General features: G+C 43.7%; 3 pseudogenes; 2 read left to right on the plus strand and 1 right to left on the minus strand.

Annotated features, from left to right (window-relative positions):
- The first annotated feature begins 6213 nt into the window (after positions 1-6213).
- Positions 6214-6559, plus strand: LOC142422596 (macrophage migration inhibitory factor pseudogene; annotated as a pseudogene).
- Positions 6560-10421: 3862 nt separating this feature from the next.
- On the plus strand, positions 10422-11320 carry LOC142423315 (palmitoyl-protein thioesterase ABHD10, mitochondrial pseudogene; annotated as a pseudogene).
- Positions 11321-22310: 10990 nt separating this feature from the next.
- Positions 22311-22908, minus strand: LOC142422597 (small ribosomal subunit protein uS9-like; annotated as a pseudogene).
- Between the last annotated feature and the right edge of the window lie 349 nt (positions 22909-23257).

Raw genomic sequence — 23257 nt, forward strand, 5'->3', positions numbered from 1 at the left:
AAAATCCGAAAGTAACAAGTGTTGGAGGGGATGTGGGGAGATAGGAACACTCGTCTACTGCTGGTGGACCTGTAGGTATATACAGCCATTATGGAAATAGGTTTGACGAAAACAGATGGAGATTGAGCTACCATACGACCCAGCAATCCCCCTACTGGGCATATACCCAGAAGAGGCAAGAAAGAAACCACGGCCAGACATCTGTGCTCCAGTGTTCATCGCGACATGGTTCACAATTTCAGAGTTGAAAACAGCCAAATTTCCATCAACAGATAAATGGATCAAAACACTGTGGTACATACATACAGTGGAGTACTACACATCTCTAAAATGCAGTGATGAACGTATGAAGCGCATTGCCGCATGGGAAGAACTGGAGGAAATCATGCTAAGTGAAGTCAGTCAAGCACAAAAGGACAAGTACAGCGTGAGTCCACTGAGGTAAGCTTAAAAAAATGTGGCATAGGGGAAAAGCTACTCTCTCTCTCTCTCTCTCTCTCTCTCTCTCTCTCTATATATATATATATATATATATATATATATATATATATATATATATATATATATATATATATACACACACACACACATCCTTGGGGTAAGGTCCAGCAACTATGGCAGGGGCCAAACCCAATCCAGGGATGCACACTGTAGCCAACTAAATAAGAGGGGGAAAGAAAGAGAAAAAAGAGAGAGTCATAGGTAGTGGGGAACAGGACACTAATCGACCTAAGGGGAGGGTGAGAGAAACCAGGCTTCAACCCGATGGGCCAAGACATGAATACAACATACTGGCATGTACCAGGGAACCAATAGAGAGGTCCACGTGGCCGGCCCCAATCCCGAATGTGTGTCACCCCTCCCCCCCTCAGAAGAATGCACTTCAGAGGACAGCACTGGGGCTACAGCTTGGTGAGAGGGGTGTGCCTGAGTAGAGCACATGGGAGAAACACAAAAGGATGGAGGGAGGAGGGGACATCCTAGCCCACCAAGCCCAGAGGATGATGGTCCAGCTCCGAGCAGACAACACACGGGGAGGACCATAGGGCCGGCCCCACCACGGGACACAGCATCCCTCACTGAACCATGGCGCTGCAGGGGACAGCACTGGAGACACAGTGCGGGAATAGTGCATGGTCTGGCCCCATCATGCTGGGGCGAGGCTCTGAGGGCATGCAGCAGAGCAGCAGGGGGAGCAGACTGATGAAACCACCCCCCCGCCCCCCGGGAACACCAAAAATAGACTTGGGAGACAGAGTGTGGCACCCCATCAGACTCGACTAGAAAACATGCATAGGCTTTTCCATTTTTTGTCAGTGAATTTCTTTTTGTTATTTTTATGTTGCTTTTTATTGTTGTTATTCTTCTGTTGGTTTTTGATTTCCTTCATTATTTTATTTACCTTTGCCTGGGTTTTGCACTTATTAATGTATCTGAATGTCTATTTAGATAAGATAGGCAGAATAAATAATCAGGAGATGAAAAGAATGGGACCAGTAGCTCCAGAGGGACCTACCCAGGAACAAGGGAACAACAAGTGAACTAAAATCAATGGAAGGAAGGTTGTAGGATGGCTAGTGGGGCTGTCAAGGGCAATGTAGCAGCGAGGAATTACTAAACCTGAATGAAGGCCGAACATGATGGTGGGACAAGACAGAGGTTAAAAGGAAATAGAGGGAATGTCTATCCAACAAAGATAGGTGGAATAAATAATTCGGTGATGAAAAGAATGGGACCAATGGTTCTTGGAGGATAGGGGAGAAGGGGAGGTGGGAGAAAGGAAGGGTAGGGGAACCAACACAGGGACAAGGAAACAAGTGAACTAAACTCAATGGAAGGAAGGTGGTAAGATGCCTAATGGGGCTCAATCAAGGCAATGTAGCAGCAAGGAATTACTAAACCCAAATGAAGGTCGAACATGACGGTGGGACAAGAGGGAAGTAAAAAGGAAATAGAGGAAAGAACCAGGAGGCAAAGACACGTATAGAGGCCTAAATACAGGCATGTACATACATGTGTGTGTATACATATATATGTATATATATATATATAAATGAGAGGGGAATAGAACTATGTACTCATACCTATATGTTAAGAATTAAGGTTGCAGACAGACATTGGGCCTTGACTCACGTATTCCCTTAACACAAGAATACTTTGTTCTAACAATCAGGCATTCTGTGATGCTCACCTTCCTGACAGGATCGCTGAAGACAAAATAATGCCCAAGGTGAATGGGATGGGGCATGGAGTGGAGCCCAAATGCCCATCTGTAGACAACTGGACATCCCCCTACAAAGGGGTCACAGGGAGGTGATGAGCCAGTCAGAGTGCAGTATAGCACCAATGAAGCACACGACTTTCCTCTAGCTCTTTGGTGCTTCCTTCACCCCACTATCATGACTTCAATTCTACCTTACAAATCGGATTAGATCAGAGCATGCACACTGCTACAGATAAGAGCTCACAACTCAGGGAATACAGGATAGGTAAATCTCTCAGGGTCAACAAGGAGAGTAGAGATACCAGGAGGATTAGGGGAGGGTTGGGGGAGAAAGGGAGGAACCAATCACAAGGTCCAACCTAGAACCCTCTCCCAGGGGGACCAATAACAGAAAAGTGGGTGAGTGGCAATGGAGGACGGTATAAGAAAAAAATAATCTATAACTTATCAAGGGTTCATGAGGTAGGGTGGGCGGGGGAAGAAATGGGGAAGAGCTGATACCAGGGGCTCAAATGGGAAGAGAATGCTTTGAAAATGATGATGGTGGCATGTGTGCAAATGTACTGACACACTGGAGGAATGTATGGGTTGTGATAAGAGATGTAGGAGCCCCCAATAAAAGTATTTTTTTTTAAAAAAAAAGAATCCCTCATGAAATGTCTTACTTCATTCACCTACCCTTCTCCCCATCAAAGCAAAACGAGTATAAAACATCTTATATGAGAGTAAAATTTTAGAAGTATGGCTACAAAAGCATAGAAAGCTTTATTAAACAAAATATCAAAATGAAAAGTGATTAGGACTTCGGGAAAGGTGGCAGACATGCTACACAATTTTAAATAGTCCTTGAATTCTGGGAGCAAAAGAAGTCTGAAGGGGCGAATTAGGGCTGTAGAGTGATCAGGGTAAGGTTTTCCAATGAAATTCTCATAGGACGGTCCTTGTCAGCGTGAAGAATATCGAGTCTATTGTCATGTTGAAAAAAATCCTTGGCTCAACTTTCCTTGGCTTTTCTCACCAATGTAGTTTTCCATTTTCTTAAAATTTCTCCATTAGTCCCTATGTTCTGGGTTCTTTCCGTTGCTGTACGCGCTTGTAAGCTACCTTGTTGCCTTGTATTTAGCTGGCTAAGCAGATCCCCTTAGACTTTATTGGACCTTGCTTCCTGGATTATATTGGTTACAGTACATACCATAAAATCATATTTTGTCTAAAAGACTGATGGAAAAACAAGCCCTTCATGCAATGCCTTGGTCGCCATTGGAGCACTTAGAAAGGAGCCCTGGTGGAGCAGTGGTTTAAGCGGTGGACTATTAACCACAGGTCACACTTCAAACCCACCACTTGCTTCTTGGGAGGCTCTCTGCTCCTGTAAAATTTCCATTCTCCAACACCCCAAGGAGCAGTCCTGCTCTGTCCTTCCTATAGGGTTGCTATGAGTTAGAACGGCTTCAAAGGGAACAGATGGTGGTGGTGATGGAACACTTTGAAAAATAGAGAGGAAAGCTACAATTTCTGAAATGTTTAGTGTGTACCAGAACCTGTGCATGACCTTTTCCCTTCCTGAGTGAGACTGTTTCATCTAAGGCTGTGACATCAGAGTTTTAAAGAAACCTTTCAGCTTAGATGGTATAAACCAGTAATATTTGCAGTTCTCAAACATTATCCTGAAATATTTTTTTTAATTATGACGAACTTTTCTGCTAATTATTAAATCCATATGGATTTCAAGGAAAATGTAAAACCCGTTTGATTAATCAACAGTCAATCCATCATAGTTTTACTTTTAAGAGTTATTTGATGTTCAAGAAGACATTGGAACCCTCATTAAGTCCATTTATGAGAAAAAAGGGAATGTGGGCAAATTTAAGCAAAGCCAAATGTTAACGAAACCCAAAAGGATTAAACAGAAAAGTAATGTTATGTTGTTTTGATTATTTAGATTCCAAGTAAAATTGTGCTGTCTCCAGAGACCCTCACATCTTTTCAGATAGTCTCTGGGTTATAGTATCCTATGTACAGACAGGTCTTTGTTGTTGCTGTTGTTATATTACTATCCAGTCGGTTCTGGTGCACAGAGACACTACGTACGACAAAACGAAACGCTGCCATCCTACATCGTCCTCAGAATCATGTTTTTGCATCATTGCACCCCTGTGTCATCTATCTGGATCAGGAGCTTCTTTTTACGCTGACCTTCAACTTTGCCAAGCATGCTGTTCTCACAGGGACCGGTCCCTGTCCCAAATCCCTAAGATTAGTCCAAATACATGTCCAAAATACATAAGACCTACTCTGACCACCTTCTCTTCTAAAGAACATCTGGCTGCCCTTCTTCCAAATCCGATTTGTTCATTCTTCTGGCAGCCCGTGATACAGACATTTGTCCTCATTTTGAAGTGATCGAAGCAACTTCTACTCACAACAGAACGTTCATCACAATCAGCTACACTTGCTGTGTGGGCAGCTTTTAAATCATTGAAAAGGCTTTTCTTTGGAGCCAAGCAGACCCGCGAGCTGGGAAACGGTGGTGCATTCAGCCCACTGAAGAAGCAGCAGCAGCAGCAGCAGCAGCAGCTGAGGGTGAAGAACGACTTTGTGAAGTTCGACACCCTCTCTCTACCAAAGCCTGTGTTCTTCAGGAAAGCGAAAAGCACAGCTTCCCTCTCCTTTCTGAGCCCCACCGTCCAGTTAAACAAAACCCCATCCAGTGCCAAGAAGGTCACCTTCGGGCTGAACAGAAACATGACTGCAGAATTCAAGAAGACAGACAAGAGTATCTTGGTCAGTCCTACAGGTCCCTCCTGAGTGGCCTTCAATCCCGAGCACAAGCCCCTCCATGGGGTGCTGAAGACCCCCACCAGCTCTCCCTCCAGTACTACTCTCACCCCCAAGACACTGCTGGGCAGCCCTCCAAAGAGAAGTCCGATGGCCATGGATTTCTTCTGATCGAACTGCTGGACTCCTTTTTCAAGACTGCTTTTGTACAGAACATGCTGTAAATTATAACTTTTAAAATGTGGGGGAAAGAAAAAGAAAAGGCTTTTCTTCCACTAAAGCAGTCTTTCCAAAAGTGGGCACTACCAGCCCCTGCAGATACCTACACTTTATCCTGGATTATGGAATAAATTTGGGAAGCTGTGCACTAAAGTAAGGTTAAGTAAGAACTTTACGTGTCTTTCCCGACTTACCTTCAAATTCGACTTAACTTAGAAATAGATCTTGTTCTTAACTTGGTGACTGCCTGTATTTCATATTTTCTTCCAGTGGAGTATAAGGAAACAAGAAATGGAATGGTTTGATGGGTACAGACATGTGTGGCATTCTGTGTCCATCAATAATTCAATGAAGTCTTTTGAAAAGCAACACAAAAAACTTCTGATAAAAAAGACCTAAAATCGCTGACTATTTTTAATGCATATTTGGGTTCCTAAGAAAGATCCCCCAAAGACTAAAAATAAAGAAGGAACTAAAATTGGAGGATGACTGCATACCCCACTTGAGAGGAGCGAATAACAGAGTTGTGGGTGAATGAATATATTGGATGGGGTAAGATGTGGCCAAAAACCACCTAATAATAATAATAAACAATAAGAAGAATAGGGGTTCCTGGGAAGGCAGAGGGGAGGGAGGAGATAAAGGGGAGCTGATATCAAATTGTTCAAGAAGAAAGAAAATGTTGGAAAACTGATTGTGAGAACAAGTGTACAATTATGTTTGATCTAATTGAATTATGAAATGCTATAATATCTGTAAGAACTCCCAATAAAATAATTAAGAGAAAATAAAATAAAATTGGAGGATAGATACAAACAGATCCTATGACTGGGAGAGTAGAGAAGGTGGTTCATCTCAATACTCAAGGACCTGGTGTTCTGATATAAAATGAAGTAGGGGAGTCACGTAGCTCCGGTTCCCGGCTTGCGGTCGCTGCGCGTGGCTGTCCGAGTGTCCGCCCGTCTGGCCCGCCGCGCCGTCTGTCCGCCATCATGCTCATGTTCGTGGTGAACACCAACGTGCCCGCGCCTCCGTGCCCAACGGGCTGCTCTCCGAGCTCACCCAGCAACTGGCGCAGGCCACCGGCAAGCGGGCCCAGTACATCGCCGTGCACGTGGTCCCCGACCAGCTCATGGTGTTCGGGGGCTCCAGCGAGCCGTGTGCCCTCTGCAGCCTGCACAGCATCGGCAAGATCGGCGGGGCCCAGACCCGCACCTACAGCAAGCTGCTGTGGGGCCTGCAGCCGAGCGCCTGCGCATCAGCCCGGACAGGATCTACATCAACTACTATGACATGAACGCCGCCAACGTGGGCTGGAACGGCTCCACTTTCACCTGAGACCCCCCCCTTCCCTGCCCCAGCCTGTCCCCCCCCACCCCCCGCGAAAGAAATAAACGGTTCAGAGACACAAAAAAAAAAATGAAGTAGGGAATTAGGATTCCTCAGATGTCCAAGGAAAAATCGGTCCTTTAATGAAAGAATAAAGGTCTTCTCAGCATCATAGAGAACATCTAAAGATGTTTCTTCCCTAGTTGCACTCTGTATGAGGGGAACTTCTCCTTTAACAATTTGAAATCACTGGCCCAAGTTCCCGTGGGTTTGAGAACCAGATTTATACTAACTTCATGTTCTCGACACCTTCAAAGCAAGAAATAGAAGTTAAGACATTGGTATTCCGTTGAGGCGTTTGACAAAAGTAAATCCTAAACTTCTCTGAAGGGGGACATCCTTAACCTAGATCACACAAAATTCACACAGATAAATCTCTACCAAAGACATATTTACAAATAAAAATTACAAAGTGTACAAAGAAATATTCTATAATCAGGAAGATTTGGTCAAAGAGTTCATCAACAGACTCCAGTAAGAGAGAGTGAAAAGACAAACCATAGACTCAGAGAAAGTATTTACAACACATGTAACTGAGAACAATTTGTATCCAAGGATAAAGAGCTTTCACATTAAAATACTATTAAAAAAAGAGAGACAACAACAATTTAAAATTTGGGCAAAAACACATGAGAAAAAGAGTTAAAATGAGCAGCAGATAAATGGAAGGGTATTCAACACTATGACTCATCCTGGCAATGCAAACTAGCGCCAACATAGAAACCACCACACAGTCACTCAAAAACTCTCTCTGCCCTCAAGGCGATGCTGACAGAGGACAGCTGCTCCTGTTTGTGTGTGGGGAGGTCAGATGCTCACAGGCATCCTTCCTGAGGGCCTGTGAGTTGCCAGACTGCAGTAGGCCCCACTCCCTGCTGTTAAAGACAATGGATACCTACAGTCATCTATTTGGTTCCAGTAGGTGGGGTTTACACCCTACTGATAATGGTTCCTATGGAGATCTAGGGAATAGGTCAAAGTTAAGCTGCCATCCTAAACCTAGGATCCGCCCATCTTGTCACATGTATATCCCCAATCCCTCCTCTTCCTATTATAGCACAGCCCCTTCCTGTGATGTATGTCCTCACCTGTAATTAGGGGGCTTGCATGCCCCCAGAGAATATAAAAGGCCTGGACTAGCAGTAAAGATCTCTCTCTCTCCCTCCACCTGGACCATCAAGTGGGGCAGAGGTGAGCATGCTACCATGAATTGTGTCTGACTCCATTTGTTTCAATACTTCACTTCTATCTCTCATGCTCACTATAACTTTACTATGATCTTTACTTATTATCGCTGTACAATTGCGCCTACCGGACCCGTAATGATGTGTTAGGGGCTGGATTCCCCTGACACCTGTGAGTTTCAGAGACTGTAACTCTGTATGGCAGCAGAAGGCTCTAATCTTTCTCCTAAGGATCCCCTAGTGGTTTCGAACTGCTGATCTTGAGATGAGTGTAAGCATTACCCCATCAGGGCTCTTCTCATACATTCACTAGGTTGGCTAAAATTAAAAGACTGACAACTGTGAGTATTGATAGTGTGGGACAATTAGAATGCTCATTGTGGATGGGACTGTGAAATGATACAACCATGTTGGAAAACTGATGAAAGGTTTTAATAAAGTCAAGCATTACAAAATTGATATGAGACAAGAAAAATCACATTTAGGAACATAGTGGATCCTGATTATGTAAATACAACTAAATTCATACCTAGACATATTACGGTGGAATTGCAAAATCTTAAAAGACAAAGTAAATATGTAAAAACAAATGTTAATGAGCATGCAAGTTGATTCAACTTTCATGGAAGACCAGTTGGATATTAACTTATCAAACTTGAACATTACTTCATTTTTAAGTGAAATTCTTTACTATTGATTACATTTGACCACCTTTCACAACATCAAATTCTTTCCTTATTAAAAAATATGAAAAGCTACAGTGCTCAGGATACCACGGAGGTGTCCTGTTGAACACACCAATTGCTCACTCCACGCTAGTGCAGTAAATGGTGCAGGGCCCTGTCTCACTTCCTTGAGCTTCCCTGCTGCCACCAGGCGAGGATCACGCATGCCTTCACACTCCATCCTTCTTTACCTCTTCTGACACCAACTCTTACTTCCATGTCTCTCTACATCTATGCTGGGTTCCATAATTCATTGCAATGGCTACACAACTTCCAAACAACACTCATGATTGAGGCAGTTTATTAGCAGAGTTGACAGGCTACAAAAAGTTAGCATCAGTAAACAGTAAGGGTACAGTCATTGGTCAACAGCATAACCAAGCCTCTCTCTGGTCCTCCGTCTCTCAGCTGTGTGATCCTTGGCCTCTGCTAAGGACCAGGAAGCCAGTCTGCCTCTAGATCCGGCCTACAGCTCCACGGTGTCCGTGCTGCTTCTCTGGCTCTGTCCCATAGTCTCTATGTCACAGTCTCTGGTACCTCGTCTTAGCCTCGGCCACTTCAGACAGAGATCTGCATGTGCTCTTCCAATGGCCCTGGGCTTTCTCTCGCTCTCTGAGATGGCTCGTATACACCGAAGAATGGCTTTGATGGAGGTATGGTTTTTGTCTTTTAGCTGACCATACTCCCAACATAAATGAAGACTTACGTCATAGTCATCCTCTCTAGAGAACTCGCTGTCATTGACTCATAGTGGCTCTCTGGGTCCCTATGGTGACGCTCTAGCCCCTTTGTGTTCTGAGACTGTAATGCTTTATGAGAGTAGAAAGCTTCATCATTCTTCTGCGGAGCAGGCTGGTGGCCTAGAACTGTAAACTGTGGTTAGCAGCCCAACTCTCAAGGAAACAAAGGATGCGACTTGGTTCACAGCTGCTTCTGAGGTCAGGACTCCATCCATCCCACTGGAATCCTGCCTGTTCGTATGCCAGAACTCCCTCCAGAATAGAATTGTAGCCACAGGCCAAGAGTCCAGAATTCTAATATATCGCATAAGGAATTACCACTAGAAGTGTCATACGAATGGACTGCATTGCAACTAGACAATGAGCTGAAAAATTGTAACATAGAATTCAGGGACAGACTGACCCTGTGGAATTTCTCACCATGTAAAACCCAAATCTCAGGTTGTTTTGAGCTCAAAGGCCACAAGCACAGAAGATATTTTCTAACACCACTGCAAACTGGCACCCAGATAAAAGCTGTCCAGACATTTAAAAAAATCTTTTTATTGGGGCTCATAAAGCTCTTATCACAATCTGTACATACATCAATTGAGCAAAGCGCCCTTATACATTCGTTGCACTCGTCATTCTCATAATTCACCTTCCACTTGGGTTCCTGGAATCATCTCGGTTTCCCTTTTTTTCTCCCCTCCCCCTCCCTCCCCGATCCCACTCCTGGTCCCTTGATAGTTTTTAAATAATTATTATATCTTATCTTACACTCCCCGGCGTCTCCCCTTACCCACCTCCCCATTGCCCATCTCCCAGAGAAGAGGTTACCCATAGATCTCCGAGATCGGTTCTCCCTTTCTACACGCCCTTCCCTCCTGGTGTCGCCACTCCCACTGTCCAGACATTTCTAAAGGATATTCCAGCAGCAGCTCACTGTGCAACAAGCTCTATCAGGAAACCACATTTTCTTCAAGAGAGTGTAAGAATAAAATTTAAGGAGTCACAGAAACACAGGCTCTATTAAAATCTTCAACTTGTCATCATGTGTCATTATACTACTATTAGGAAATAAAATTATATTTCATGGTATAGTAATTTTCTCAGCTTACTTCAATTTTGTTTCTCGTCAGAGTTATTAAAAGGACTTTTTTGGAGCGGGGCGGCGGGGAGGATGGAGGGCCTGGGGGCCGCTGCCTTGGCGGCGTGGGCGCCTTGTTGGCGCTGGGCTTGGCTGCTCTTCCTTTTGGTCCCCATGGCTTCCTGCACGGAAGCCTGAAGGGGCGCCACGTTGGTTCCCAGCTTGCAGGCAAAAGACACCACTGTCTTTCCTTAATCAACCTTCCAATCCTGGTTTACACGAAACTAAAAGGCAAAAGCCCAGGCGTTAGCTTCGTCCATGGCTCTTTTTCTAAAATGGACAGTACAGAAGCACTGGCGGTCGAGGAGTTTTGCAAATCTCTAGGTCATGCCTGTATAAGATTTGATTCCTCGGGAATCGGACAATCAGATGGCATTTTACACGAATGCACAGTCGGGAAATGGAGGAAACAAGTTCTTTCTATGATTGATGAGTTAGCTGATGGGCCACAGATACTTGCTGGATCTAGTCTGGGTGGCTGGCTTATGCTCCACACAGCCATTGCCCGGCCAGAAAAGGTGGCCATGCTGATTGGGGTGGCTACTGCTGCAGACACTTTTGTGACACATTTTAATCAGCTGTCTGTTGAGGCGAAAAAGGAAATAGAGATCAAAGGAGAGTGGTCAATACCAGCTAAGTATAGTGAAGAAGGAGTCTAGTGCCTTCAGTACAGTTTCCTTAAAGAAGCAGAGCACCACTGCTTGCTGCAAAGCCCCATCCCTGTGGTCTGCCCCATACCCTTGCTGCACGGCATGAAGGATGACCTGGAGCCTTGGCAGACCTCCATGCAGGTTGCTGACCGAGTTCTCAGCACAGACGTGGAGATTATCCTCCGAAAAGAGAGTGACCACCGGCCAAAGGAGAAGGCAGACATCCAGCTTATTGTTTACACGATCGACGACTTAATTGATAAGCTTACCACGGCATCTTGAATTATGTTATGGCATAAAGAAATATTTTATTGTGTAGTTGGCTAGAACCCAACTCTTAGTTAGCATGCAAACTGTTACAGATCGGAAGCGAGAGAGGAAACATTTTCCCCCCTTACCTGTAAATGTAAATATCACTTGAACCTTTATTTAATGATGTTTTGGCACAAACAGTACAAATTGTGAAGAAAGCACCAGCTGTTATTTAGTAATAAATTAATTCCTTTCTTCAATGCTTAATTCTTTTTTTATTAAAAGGTTCCCATTTTTTAAATCGAAGATGTTTGCTCTCCCGATACATAAGCTAGCTGTACCCATGCTTCACTGTGTCTCTTCTTAGACTGGTCCATAAAAAGCTTGGAGTCTTGCTTTCTGTTTTCAGTACTACTCTGTATGGGAATTTCTAAAATTACACCTTGATTTTAAAATACACAAAAAACAGCACAAAAAGTGCTTATTGAAAAATATCAAATGGTTAGAGAAATATCTGACACAATCATTTTTTAAAAAGTACTTTCTCCCCCGCAATACCTAAACTAGAATGATGTGCAAGTTACTTGGGAAATTTTTATTCCTGTTTCATTCTTTGGCAAACCTTGTATTCATTAGTCAAGTAAATGAAGTCTTGGCTATAAAGACAATATCTTATTTCTTTATAGTGGCTCTTCCCTAAAGAAAAAAAGAGAAAAGGCCAATACCACATGCACACTTTTAAAAATAGCCCACACATTTTTATATTTTAGTTGTATCTGTTATATTTAGTTATTTCATTTAAAAAGAATTGTAAAGTGATGAATATTTTGAAGTAATATACTTTAAAAATGTCAAATCTTTATCACTAATTCAAACCTATAGAACCAGCAAAAAAGTGTTTTAATTAAAAAGTTAGAAGTTTTTCCACTACAATAGCTTTGTCACCGGAATAATTAATCAGCGTTCACCTGCTGTTCACACATCAAGCATTCATTTAGCACATATTGTATCCTCAAACAAGCCAAACCTATTGCCATCAGCAATTCTCTCATGACAACCCAAGAGGACAGAGTAGACCTGCTCCTGTGGGTTTCTGAGACTCTAAATCTGGAGGGGGAGAAAGTCTCATCTTTCTCCAATGTAGTGGCTGGTAGTTTCAAACTACTGTATCTTGCAGCTAGCAGTCCAGCAAGTAACCCGCTACGTCACCAGGGCTCCAGGCACTATGTAATCCACTACGGAGAGACATGGTAACTGCCTGCCAAGGAATCTTACAAACTCTCCCTCTGCACCACCATCTCTAAGCTCCGTTTAAAAAAAGGAAAAGAAAAAGGCCTGCTGAATTCACAATCAGTCCTGACTAGTTTTGAATAAACTTCTGTATGTTGATATGAATAAGTGGAATTTTAAAAATTAAGGAATACAAAAGTTCAATCCTCTTCAAATAGCATATGATGGCTATATTTCTGTAAGTCATCAAGAAGCCTAAAGGCTACAACCAGAACCCTTTCAGAACTTCTGGGAGCTAACACAAGGACAGACCCCACTGAGAAGTCCGATCAGAACAGGCCACATGCAGGGTCTCATCTACATGCTTTGGCCAGCTCTAACTCGTTGGAGAAACTCCACATGCCAGTACCTGGACCAGAACCCTGCCTGCAAATAAGTTAGGGGCTGGGTGTGTAAAATAAGCCAAACACCACATATGCCATATTTGGATGAAAACACCATGCTCATCACACAACCACTCATCGGTGTCACAAGATTCTGAAGATGCATGCAATCAGAATTATGACCCACTGTATCGGGCTAGGTTGACTAGAGGAACAAAGTAAAAAGAGCTTTAGAGCACAAAGTAGTTACATATCAGGAAAGCATCCCATCCCAGGCATATGGAAATTCATAAGTCCACTAGTCCATAAGTCCCTCTTCAGACTCACGCAGCCACATGCTATGATGCAGAATGCAGGAAGGCCACAGGCCGGTGTGTGCAAAGTCATGTGGCTCCGTGGTCGATGGAAACGTGGCAGGGCTCCTGCAGATCTCTGGGTCATCAAGCAGGAAGGTCAAGGCAGGGAGAGAGGGAGATTTCCTGGGCCCGTCTTATGAGAAGGCCACACCCCCAGGAGGCTCCATCAGGCTGTGACCTGACCGACAGGTTAAATACTCCCCTACACATTGATGTGATCTTCAAGTTGACATGAAATCACACAACTACCACACACACACACAAATCTCAAGTCTATTTTTTTCCTTATGCTGGATCTTGACATCCTTTATTCCATTTCAAAGTTAGTCGCAAACCTTGCTTATAACACCAACTTGAGTTATTCTCTCAGAATTGTAGAGTGAAACTTTTTGTAATTTAATACAGTGGCACAGCAGGTTAAGCGTTAGGCTTCTTGCCAAAAGGTTGACAGTGGGAATGTCAGTACAGATGGATGGCCTTGGAAACCTACCCCCCCCCCCCCAAGCAGATCTATTCCATTGCTCTGAGTGGGAATCAACTGAATAGCACTGGGTTTTATTTTCTTGAAGGTTGATTCTAGAACCGCATTGGAAAGGTACCACCTTCCTGAGTCGATCTGTTTAATAGAAACCTTGGAAATTCCATCACAGTCAGTACCACAGGAGATTCACAATAGAAATTTCTCCACTTTGCCTGGCCCCCGGGTGCTGCTGCAGGTCCTAGATTCAGTGCACTGCATGCTCTCCTGTTTTGCTCTCTAGCTCACACAAGCACTGAGCACCCTGGCGTAGTTATGGTGGGTGCTGTGCCAGCGCTGCCCTCCCCTCCCATTCCTTCTCCTGCTGCATTTCCCTCCCCAAGTCTCTAGCATTCACTTCTTTCTCTCACCATCAGGTAAGTCCACACAGACTGATGGCTGGGTATTTGGATGTCCACTTCATTGTGCTTTACCATGCTGAGAGACTGGAAACAACCTAAATGTCTGTATTCGTTTTCTTGGGCTGCTATAACCCAATACCACAAAACCAAAACCTTCTCATCGATGCCAACTCACAGCGACTCTGTAGGAGAGCGAAGACCTACACCTGAGTTCTGAGACTCTAAGTCTTTCCAGGAGTGGAAAGCCCAGCCTTTCTCCCATGGGGCAGCTGTTGGCGTACAGCTGCTGACCTTGCGGGTAGCAGCCCAGTGCAGAACGCCTACGGCCACCAGGGCTCCTAAGTACCATAGGGGGTCTCTTTTAAGACTAGCAATTTACCTCTCTGCAATACAGGAGGCTAGAAGTTCCTATTCCGGGCATTGGCTCACGGATCTCTTTCCACTTCTGTGACTGCAGCATGCCTGTTTCATCGTCGTTGTGGGTGCCATCCAGTCTGTTCCAACTCATAGCAACTTTATATCCAACAAAATGAAATACCCACCGCCCATCCTGCACCATCCTCGCAGCTGTTCTTATGTTCTAGCCCATTGTTGCAGCTGTGTGACGATCCACCTTGTGAGGGTGTGCTGGTTACATAATTCTATGTCAACTTGAAGATATGAAAGTGTAGGGATAGAGTCTAGACTATCAAGCAGGTCACAGCCTGATGGTACTTCCTGGTGGGTGTGGCCTTCTCAAAAGGAGGGTCCTAGGAACTTCCTCTATCTCTTTCTGTCTCCAACTTCCTGCCACTGAGTCACTTGGAGACCTGCCAGAGCCCTGGAGACGCATCCACCACCACTGGATCCACAACACTTGGCACCCACCAGCTGGTGAGGCTAGTGATGGTCCTGCATTTTGCATCATTGCTTGTGGCTGTGTGTCTGAAGAGGGATTTATGGACCAGTATCAGACTTGTGGACTAGTATCAGACTTATGGACTTGCTCTGGACTGGACTGGGCTGGGATGTTTTCCTGATATGCAACTACTTCATGATACAAAGCTCTTTCTGACACATCTATGAGTGTCCTTGGATTTGTTTATCTCGTCAACCCCAGTCTAACACAGAGGGTCTTCCTCTTTTTTGCTACCTCTCTACCAAGCATGATGGCCTTTTCCAGGGACCGGTCTCCCTGGTAACATGTCCAAAGGCTATGACTTGAAGTCTTACCACCCTTGGCTCTCAGGAGAGTTCTGACTGTGTTTCTTCCAAGACGGACCTGTTTGCGCTTGCCAGTCCATGGTACTGTTTGTATTCTTCACCGGCCCCAGAATTCAAATGCATTGATTCTTCTTAGGTCTTTCTTATTTAAGGTCCAACTTTCACATGCACAGGAGGCAACGGAGAACACCATGGCTTGAGTCTGTGCCTTGGGTATCCTCCTATGGCTTCTCCCCCTTGCCCCACCCTGAATCTTTATGCTCATCTCTGTGCTTAATCCATTCTTTTCATAACTCAGGAGTTGATGGTTCAACATATAAAAATCATTGAAATAAAACCCCAAGGCCCAGGAGCTAAGGATGCTCGTTTCTAACACATAACATTCCAAAAGAGGTCAGCCTTGAGGAGCTGAATTCACCTGGAGCCGGCAGCTCCTCCCATGGGAACTTTTATTCCTAAGACTTCCAAACCAAAATCAAACTCACTGTCTTTGAGTTGATTTCGATGGATAGCTGCCCTACAGGATAGAGCAGAACTGCCCCTTTGTGTTTCTGAGAATATTTTACCTTTTTAGCAGAAAGTCTCATTTTTCTCCTAAAGGGCATGCTGGTGGTTTTGAACTCTTGGGCTTGCAGTTAACAGCCCAACCACTATGCCAATGATGAAATGAGCTTTTATGTTTGTTTCTTTGTTTCCCTTTTAACAAAATACTCCTGTCCTTGGAACTGGCATGTGTAGATGTGACTGTTGCCAGCTTTTACAAAACATATAGACTTGGTGTTTAGCCAAACACATTTGAAGATGGTATTTAGGGAGTGCAGAAACTCTGTCCATTTCCCACTTATGCACACAAGAGTAAATGCTTTTCCAATGGCAGACATGGTTTTATAGTTGCACCCCTACCCCCAGACACATTGTGATAAATGTAAGACACATTCTACAGGGATAAACTTAAAACACACTGCCATCGAGTCAATTCTGAGGACAGATTAGAACTGCCCCTGTCATCTTCCGAGACTGTAAACCTTTACAGGCATAGAAAGCCTCATCTTTCCACCATGGAGCGGCTGTTGGGTTTGACCATGTGGTGGACAACCCAGCTCAAAGCCCACTATACCATCTAGCCAGGTTCCTACAGTGATAACCATATCAAACCAAAACAAAAAAATTGCTGCCATTGAGTTGAGCCGACTCATATTTCCCCTACAAGACAGGACAAAACTGCCCCTGTAAGTTTCAGAGACTGTGACTCTTTACTGAAGTCGGAAGCCTTGTCTTTCTCCCATACAGCAGCTGGTGGTTTCAAACTGCTGACCTCACGGTGAGTTACCACCACACTAACAGGGTTCTATTAACATGACAAACATTTTCCCCAGACAAGCTTACATCCACAGGTATAGAGAGTGGGATTCCAACACATATTTTAAGGATTCACCATTCGATCCTTAACAATGTCCATCAAAAAAGAAGTGGTAAATAAATGACCATACGTTCGCCCAGTGGAATTTAAGGTGGCCTCAGTGTCTAGCGGAGTCCTGGCAGCAGAGTGGGTTGGGTTGCCAACCAAAAGGTCAGCAGTCAGAAACCACCAGCTGCTGTAAGGGAGAGAGAATCTGCCCCATAACAACTGGCAACCTCAGGAGCCCATGCAGGCAGGTCAACTCTGTCTCTTAGGGTGACTATGAGTCAGAATTGACTCAGTGACGTATAGTTTGTTTTCAGTGTCGGGGAACACAGATTCCTACAAAAGACTGATTCCCCACCCCTTGATTACTTTTTTCTGGTGCACACCAAAGGAATAGGTTTATTGCATGAAATCAAAACCACAAAAATCAAATGAGGTATTTGCAGGAATTGTATTGAAATCTACTGCACTATGTTCAATTGAAATTCTGTACAGCTGTTTGAACTATACAATTTAATGATAATTTAATGTAATTTCATAACACATTTGTTATGAAATATGGTTGAATAATTAATACTTTTATGTATATTTGCCAATTTTCCCATACCTTATGGCTCCTCTATTATGCAGTTTTAATAGTAATAAAATAGATTTATTGGTATTGAATAGAAAGAAGACCACAATTTATTAATTGAAAAACTATGGACTAGAATTTATATTGTGGTACCAGTTTTTCAATGCATGTTTTTGTATATTAATAACATGAATTCTGGGGAACTTTCATTTTATTTATTGTTTAATATTTATGAGCTTTTAATTCCTTTAAACCAAATAAACACTATAAATGTTCATTTTGAAAAATGTGAATTAGCAATAGTCATACTTAGGGTTGAATGAGAATTTTTAATGCCTTGCTAATTGGTCCGTGGTTTGTCCCATGCTATAGTGTATGAATGGCAGGGCTGGGGAATAAGAAAGAAAAGAGGTAAAAAAAAAAAAAAAGAAGAAGAAGAAAAGAGGAAATAGGTACTTATTTAAAATCCAAAAGTGACCATTAAAGACCTGTCCATTTTGAGATAGGGAGAGAGGCAATCTCAGGGGGAAACAAGACCTTTGAGTAATGGTCACTGTCAAGAAGGTAGATCTTCCTCGAGGTCACCAGAGTGTGGCCCCCTCTCTTTACACATCTCTCTCTCTGACCTCTGTGCTCGATCCTGGAGGGGACTGGAAAGGAACATGCCATTCGACCTTATGCTAATAGTTTCCTCACCTACATGAGATGTCTTTGTCCATTCCAGGCTTAATAAATGTTCTCCTTAAGCTACATTTGAAATGCAGGTCTCTGTTGTACTCTAAGACAGATGGCATTTTAAAAAAATGCCTAGAATCAAATAAAAAAGAAAGTGTAACATATCAGAGGGACACAACAAAAGTGGTGCATTCAGAGGTCAATCTATAGCAAAACATGCATGCGCGTGTGTGCGCACACACACACAGATCAAATAGAAAGAAAGCGGGGTGGGGGGGGGCACTACAAGAAAGGAAACAATAAAGACTAGAGCAGAAATAATCCAAATGGAAAAAAAATAGAATTAACAAGACCAAAAGCTGGTTATTTGAAAGGATTGGTAAAATCAACAAACTACTGGTTAAGTTAACAAAAGAAAAGCAGGTGAAGAAGCAAATAACCTACAATAAATGAGACTGGTAACTGCAGCAGAAGCAACGGCGGGTATCATAACAGAATACTTAGAAAAATTATACTCCAACAACTTTGAACATTAAGAAGAAATGAACAAATTTATAGAAACACACTGCCCGCCTACCTAAACTAACACAAACTGAGGCAGAAAAGCAGAGCAGACTCATACAAAAGAAGAAATTGAAGAGGTGATTTTTTTTTTTACATTTTATTAGGGGCTCATACAACTCTTATCACAATCCATACATATACATACATCAATTGTATAAAGCACATCCATACATCCTTTGCCTTAATCACTCTCAAAGCATTTGCTCTCCACTTAAGCCCTCTGCATCAGGTCCTCTTTTTTTTTCTCCCCTCCCTCCCCGCTCCCCCCTCCCTCATGAGTGCTTGATAGATATATTTTTTTTAATTAACAAATAAAAGCACTTCCCCAAAACAACAGAAAGCGGTGGACCAGAAAATCCAGAGCCTTTACTGGAGAAAGCTGCTCAGAGAAGAGCTCTCCGTTACAGGCCAGTGAGAATGAAAAGGCGACCTCCTCCATTCATGCGAGGGAGCCACCATAAATAACCTGATACCACCGCGAGGCAGACACCCCAAACCAACACCCCCCAAACTCTCAACAGAATCCTAGCCAGGAGAACCCAACAACCACTCAAAAAATACAAAGTGAAAAAAAATCACGACCAAGGAGGGATTCACACCAGATATGCACGGATGGTTTAACGTGAGGAAATCATCAACAAAATCTACCAAATGAATAAAAGAAACGAAGTACATGATAATTCAATCAACACAGAGCAAGCATTTGTTAAAGTCTAACACCCATCCCTGATAAAAACTCTCTCTCGGCAAAATAGAAACAGATGAAAAGATTCTTGGCATAATTAAAGGTATCTATACAAAACATATAGTGAACGTTATCCTCAATGAAGAAAGGCATGAAGCATTCCCTTTAAGAACAGGAACCACACAAGCATACCCTTCACCTCCACTCTTATTAAACATTGTACTGGAAGTCTTAGCTAGGGAAAATAAAGGGCATTTAAATTGGGAAAGAAGAGGTAAAACTACCTGTATTTGCAGATGGCTTGATCCCGTAAAAAGAAAATCCCAATGATTCCACAAGAAAGCTATTGGAATTAAGGATTCTGCAAAGTAGCAGGATACAAAACCAACATAGAAGTATTTCTCTACACCAAACAAAGAGAACTTCCAAAGAGAAATCAGGAAAACAAAATCATTGGCAACAGCCCCTCAGAAGATAAAATACATAGGAAGAAATTATGCCAGCATCATAAAATATGACTGTACACACAGCGGGTAAAGTTATTCAAACTTCTGAGCCAAACAGAGCACCCTGAGCGAGTGTCACTGGACTTGGGGACTGAGGACAAGAGGCTAAGGCAGTGGTTCTCAATCTTCCTCATGCCGCAACCCTTTAATACAGTTCCTCATGTTGTGATGACCCTCCCCCCCAACCATAAAATTACTTTTGCTGCTACTTCATCACTGTAATTTTGCTACTGTCATGAATCGGGAGATCCCTGTGAAAGGGTTGTTTGACCCCCAAAGGGATCGCAACCTGCAGGTTGAGAACCGTTGGTCTAAGGGAACATCTAGATCAACTAACTTAACATAAAGACAATAATCAACATCCTAATTTGGTGAATACTGATTGAGATCTTAAATGCTTTAGAGCAGTCATCCAAGGTGCAAGTTTTGATCTCTCTCCATTCACAGCAAAGAGGAGCACAGAAAACCAAAGACTGGAGGGCACAACTAGTCCAAAAACATGATGGACCTCCACACACCCCAACCTCCACTAACCCGAGATCCAAAGACTAGATGATGCCTACACTGGCCACTCTGGTCACAAAGCAAGATCACAGACAGAGAAAGGCAGGACAAAGGTAAAACAAGGTTCAAAATCACAAAAATGACTAGGCTTATTGGCCTGATAAAGACTAGCCAACTCCCAAGGATTAGACATCCTTCAGACCTGGAATTGAATAAGCACCGGCTTCCAGAGCAACAATAGACAGGAGGAGGATACTCCTTAGTACAGTCAACCATATGAAATGAAAAAAAGCAAGTTTTTACCCCAAACAAAGCTCTGAAGCTAGGAAGGGACAAGAAAAACAGGACAAATGGAAACGGGCAAGCCAGGGAGGAAGTGGGAAGAGTGCTGCTACTTGGGGGTGGGACACAAACAAAACACGTATCAATTGCTGAATAGAAAACCAACTTCCTTTGTAACGATTCATTCAAATGACAGTGAAAACTTCACACACCCAAAGATGCATAGGTCGTTGAAGCATTTCATAAAACAAAAACAGAAAATGATGAGGGTAACGAATGTACAAATGTGCTTTATATAATTGATGTATGTATGGATTGTGATAAGAGTTATATGAGCCACTAATAAAATGATTTTTAAAAAACTTCAATAATGAGTGGGTAATCCAATAAAAGAATTACCAAAACAATTGAGTAGACATCTAGCAACAGAAAACACACGATTGGACAATGAAAACAATGCTTAACTCATTTGCCAACAGGGAAATGGAAATTAATGCCACAATGGGATATCATTTCACACTCGGAAGAATAACTGAACTTCAAAACATTGGAAATTCTAATCACATGCTCAGAGCGACACTAAGTTAATGTGGGCAACTGTACCACGAGAAAATTCTTAAGGTGAAAGAGGAAGAAAAGGGAATGGCTTAGCTGAAAGCTAGTGATAATTGAAATTGAATTATAGGCTCTCTTCTTATGAATCTTGGTCATCAAACTATAAGTCGGTCAATTTAGGACTAAGGAGGGATCAAAACCAAGGGAAATCATGGATGTGTGACAATCCTGTAATTCTAGAAATGAGAAGGTGTGGTTTAGGGAGGGAATAGTCAACCCTGGGTTTCAAATATTATGTTGACCATGGAACTTGCTGGATAGAGGGGGAAAGGTGTGTGTGTGTGTGTGTGTCAATATTTGTGTAAAGGCTGTATGATTTATTCATTGCTTTAGCTACTTGTCCATTTACCAAGTTAAAGGGTAGAACTTAAACATTTTAGCTATTGTGGTAGATATTCCCAAACTCACTGCTCTCGATTCAATGCCAACCCTATAGGACCCTATAGAACAGTCTCTGTGGGTTTCTGGGGCTGTAGAGGTTTATGGGGGGAGAAAGCCTCATCTGTCTCCCATGGAGCAGCTAGTGGATTCAAACTGCTGACCCTGTAGTTAACAGCCCAATGTGTAATCCACTACATTACCAGGGCCATTACCGTTCACCAAATATTCAAGTGTCTTTTCAGACAGTATCTGTGGTGGTATTTGTTCCTTTGTGTGTTTTGCTTCTGTGGAAAAACAGCTTGGCCAGTTTCCCCCACTAAGCCCTGGTTTTCTATCCCATCAGGTTTCCCCCACTAAGCCCTGGTTTTCTATCCCATCAGGTTTCGCCCACTAAGCCCTGGTTTTCTATCCCATCAGGTTTCCTATATTCCCCAGGCTAGCTGTAAACAACTTGTGCTTTGGTATTTTTTGCCTGGTCCTGGGCGGGGCAGCCTGCCCTGCGATTGGTATGTAACTGACAAGTGTCGGTAAATAGCCTGGGCAAATGAAGAGTCTGTAGCTGCTATGCACAGGAAGAGTCTGGTGTGCATGGAAGAGAGGGAGACTTGCTTGTCTGCGCAGCCAACGGAGGCCGAAAGAAGAAGGGCGAAGGGGCGAGGGATGGGTTCTTCCCTTGGGGGGGGTCATCTTGACTTACCTCATGTTTGCTGATGCTGAGTTGTAGCCCGTGTTTCTTTTTCTTTCCCCAGAACTTCTGTTTATTATAAAGGTAGAGCCCTTCCTGGAGGTGGGCTTATCGGTAGGGTTTCTGGTAGCGAGCACGGGCGCCTGGGCCACGGAACTTCGTGGACTCGCAGCGCCGCGGTCAGCTACCTGCAGGGTTCGGTCATCTTGGATGAGAATGTCCTTGATTTCCTTCTTGGAAGCCTCGTCCACGTATTTCTGGTCACACGCCACCAAGGCTTTGGAGATGGGTTGGCGGATTGCATAAATCTGAGCCACGTGGCCACCACCCTTCACCCGGACTCGGATGTCCACACCAGCAAACCGCTCTTTCCCCAGAAGCAGAACGGGTTCCAGAAGCTTGTACTGCAACGTACGCGGCTCGATCATCTCCAGGGGCCGCCCGTTCACCTTGATGAGGCCGTTGCCCCGTTTGCAGTGCGCCGGCCCGAACACCTGCACGGACTGCAGAGGACCCTTGGACCGCAGGGCTGGCGGCTTAAGAGATCCTCACCGCGCGGCGCAGCAACCGGAAAAGCGCCGGTGTTTCTTTAATAAATCACGTAACTAAGTATGGTCTGTGAGTCCCGTGTGCCCATTGCAATGAGAGTGTTGTTTGTGTCTCGTAAGTCACACCTGATCTCTTCTGCCATGTTTTACTCATTAGAAGTAAGGGACTTAGTCCAGCCAACTCATCAGGGGCAGAGGAATTAGAGCTGTTTGAGATTCCTCCTGACAACACACCTGGCTCCCTCCAGCGAGAGCAATCGGGAGGAAGAGTAGGAAAGTTGCTTCTGTCTGAATGGATGGGAAACAGGTTGGCAAATGGAAGGGCGCCTGACCTTCACCACTTGAGGGCTCAGCTTTGGGCTGATAACGATGTTGATTCTCCTCTCTACTCCTGCAGAGACAGGTTCTGCTGCTGCTGCACCTATCATTTTACAGTACCTATCCCTGCATAAGACATTTTCACTGCTAAATATTAGCTCTCTGTTACCTGTA

Source organism: Tenrec ecaudatus, chromosome 12, assembly GCF_050624435.1.
Source record: "Tenrec ecaudatus isolate mTenEca1 chromosome 12, mTenEca1.hap1, whole genome shotgun sequence".
NCBI lineage: Eukaryota > Metazoa > Chordata > Mammalia > Afrosoricida > Tenrecidae > Tenrec > Tenrec ecaudatus.